This window comes from Heterocephalus glaber, unplaced genomic scaffold (genome assembly GCF_053883595.1).
Source record: "Heterocephalus glaber isolate CG9 unplaced genomic scaffold, H.glaber_assembly_v1.0 deba00001773, whole genome shotgun sequence".
Taxonomy (NCBI): Eukaryota; Metazoa; Chordata; class Mammalia; order Rodentia; family Bathyergidae; genus Heterocephalus; species Heterocephalus glaber.
The window spans coordinates 8,876,392-8,879,560 of NW_028258463.1; the positions used below are offsets into that span (position 1 = coordinate 8,876,392).

The following is a 3,169-nucleotide window of genomic DNA, read 5'->3' on the forward strand; positions in this document are numbered from 1 at the left end:
GAATTTTTTTGGTACCAGGGATCGAACTCAGGTCCTTGCACTTTCGAGGCAGGTGGCAGCACCACTGAGCTAAATCCCCAGCCCTGTTTTTTTTTTTAAATGCCAAGACACTTAGACACATTTCACAGATGAATATATCCAACTATTCAACAAATGCACATAGAAAGTGCTCCAGTCACTAAGTATCACAGAAATACATACTGACACACCTCAGCAGGTATGGCTAAAATTTTTAAATTTGAAAATTTATAATGGCCATGTAAGTTGATATCATTCTGGAAAATTGACAGCTTCTGTGAAAGATAAAACATAAGCCACCTGTACGACCTAGTCAGTCTACTCCGAGATATGAACTTGAGAAATACGGGGCTGGGCGTGGTGGTGCATGCCTGTAATTCCAGCACTTGGAAGGCTGAGGCAGGAAGATCACCACAGGTTCAAAGCCAGCCTGGGCTACATAGTGAGACCCTGTCTCAAAAAACTAAAAAAAGAAAAAAAATTGAGCCAGGCCTGGCGGCACATACCAGTCATCTCAGCACTTGGGAGGATGAGGCAGGAGGATCGCTGTGAGATGGAAGCCAGGCAATGCTACACAGTGAATTCAAGACCAGCCTGAACTGTACAACGAGATCCTGCCTCACATAAATAAACAAATAAAGTGTACACGGGGTGATCAAAAAAAAAGTAATTATTACTGTAAAAGACACATTGGCAAGAACAATGGAATTCGTGTGAAGTAAGGGGGAGGATTTTGAGGGAAATTAATGATAATGTGCCTTTTACTGTAATAATTTTTAAAAATGTAAACATTTACCCTATGTTTTGATCAGATCAAATATTTCCAACAAAAACCCGTGTCACCTGGAACCAGGGCAAGCCAGGTGCCATGGAACTGCGCAGGAATGGTGACAGTTGAAGCAGGTCCCTGCGTGGTCTGGACGTCCCCTCTCAGTTCAGGGTGGGATTTCAAGGCCACTCTAATAGTATTATTAGGGAGGACTTTTTTTCCTTATACTGGGGATTGAACCCGGGGCATCACAAGCACCCGGGGAAGCTCTCCACTGCTGGGTTACATCCCCAGCCCCATTTTATTTTATTTATTTATTGGGGGGGTTGTTTTGGTACTGGGGATCGAACTCTGGACCTTGTGATTGCAAGGCGGGTGGCGGCACCAGTGAGCTAAATCCCCGGCCTGCTATTTTTAAATTTTTAGACATTCTCCATAAATTGTTCAGGTTGGCCTAGAATTTGGGACCGTCCTGCCTCAGCCTCCAAAGTAGCCAGGATTATGCCCTCCCAGGTGGCACACTGAAGAGGTGGTGAGGCCGTGTCACTGTCACAGAGTGGGTGGGCGACTGCCCAGAGAGGTCCTGCAGAGAGGGTGAGTTAGGACCTGTGGTTCCGCCTCTGCACGGTGCCGAAGTGCAGAGGCCCCCACCAGATGCAAGGCGGTGCACTGGCCTTTCAGCCCCCAAAGCTGTGAGAAATTTCTTTTGCTAAGATTTGTTTGGGGTTGCTGGGAATTTGAGCCCAGGACTTGCGTGTGCACTGTACTGAGCTGCACCCCTGCCCCCTTCATTTGCCGGAGCTGTGGTATTTGGTTAGGGTTGTAGAAAACGGACCGCAGCACAGATGTGGTGATGAGTGTCCCTGGGCAAGTGGCATGTTGTTTGGTTTTGTTTGTTTATTTGTTGAGACAAGGTCCTGCTGTGTAGCCCAAGCTGGCCTTGAACTCCTGCAGGCCTGGGCCACCACACCCAGCATGGGTCTTTATTTTTATTTATTTATTTATTTATTTATTTATTTATTTATTTATTTAATTATTTGGCTGCAAAAGGCTTTATTTTCTTTTGGTCCAAGACTTGGGAGGGGGCTCCAGAGAGGTGAAGAAGCTGCCTACAAAGCTGCCTGCTGGCTGGAGGGAGAGGGTTAGGCCAAAGCCCTAATGCCAAGTGAGCAGGAGCCCCTCAAAGGCCACTGGGCTCCGGGGCCTGCTGGCCATATTTGAGGGTGAGCCTTTCGGAGAGGTACTCACCCAGCCCAGCCTGGGGGCCACCAGCCCTCGGACATCAGTGAGGTGGTTGCCTATCTTCTTGATGAGCTTCACCTCCTCATCCAGGAAGTGGTTCTCCAGGAAATCACGGAGATGGGGGTCTGTCTTGGCAGAGCCCAAGGCATGAAGATCCAAAAGAGCTTGGTTCAGGTTCTTCTCCAGGGCCAGGGCAGCTTCCATGGCATCCAGGGTTTTACCCCACTCATCCTCAGAAGGTTTCTGCACATCTTGGAAGAGCACTCGGCCTCTGCGCTGGTTTTGCATTTTCAGGAGATGCTCGGCACCCTTGCATTTCTCCTTGGCCAGCTCTCAGAAGAAACGGCCCATGCCTGCCAGAGCCACATCGTCATGGTCGAAGTAGTTGCCCAGAGAGAGGTAGGAGGCCCGCAGGTGCAGATTCACCAGGCGGTTGACGGCAGCCTCCACCTCGGTGGAATAATTCTGATGAATCTGAGAAGTCATGGCCGGTCAGCAGTAAGGAGCCACCCACAAAAGAACGGTGTTGGCCGGTCCTGGAAGCAGGAGATGGGCGAGATGATGGTTCCAAAATCTGTAACTGGAAGGTGGATGGAGGATGAAAAAGAGGGAGTCCCCGGGTCTGTTCCGTCCAAACACTGTTGAAGCAAGAGACAGAGCCATGGGACCTCCAGACGCGCCGCTGAGGGTCTTTATTTTTAAAGTGGGCTTCTTGTGGACAGCATGTAGCTAGGTCTTGCTTTTTCATCTGGTTGTATAGATCATATATCTTGATTATGATTACCGATTCAGTGGGTTTAAATCTTCCATCTCACTTGCGAAGCTGTTGGAAGTGACTAATTACCATTGATTGAATGCTTTTTAGACATATACCATCTTGCTCTTTGGTTTCATTTATCCCATCTGTTCTTGTCTGTTCTTGGTTCTCCTTTTTCTGTCTTCTTTTATTTATTTAATTTTTAAATTTGTATTTATTTATTTTTTGCAGCACTGAAACCAGAACCTTTGCATTGAGCTTTTTTTTTTTTCATTTTTAGACAGGGTCTCGCTATGTAGTTCTGGCTTCCTTGAACTCCCTGTGTACCCCAGGCTGTCCTCAAACTCACAGAGATCCTACTGCTTCAGCCTCCCAAGTGCCAG

At 47.7% G+C, this 3,169-nt stretch overlaps 1 pseudogene; it reads right to left on the reverse strand.

Annotated features, from left to right (window-relative positions):
• Positions 1-1,967: 1,967 nt before the first annotated feature.
• Positions 1,968-2,717, reverse strand: LOC101704864 (ferritin light chain-like; annotated as a pseudogene).
• Between the last annotated feature and the right edge of the window lie 452 nt (positions 2,718-3,169).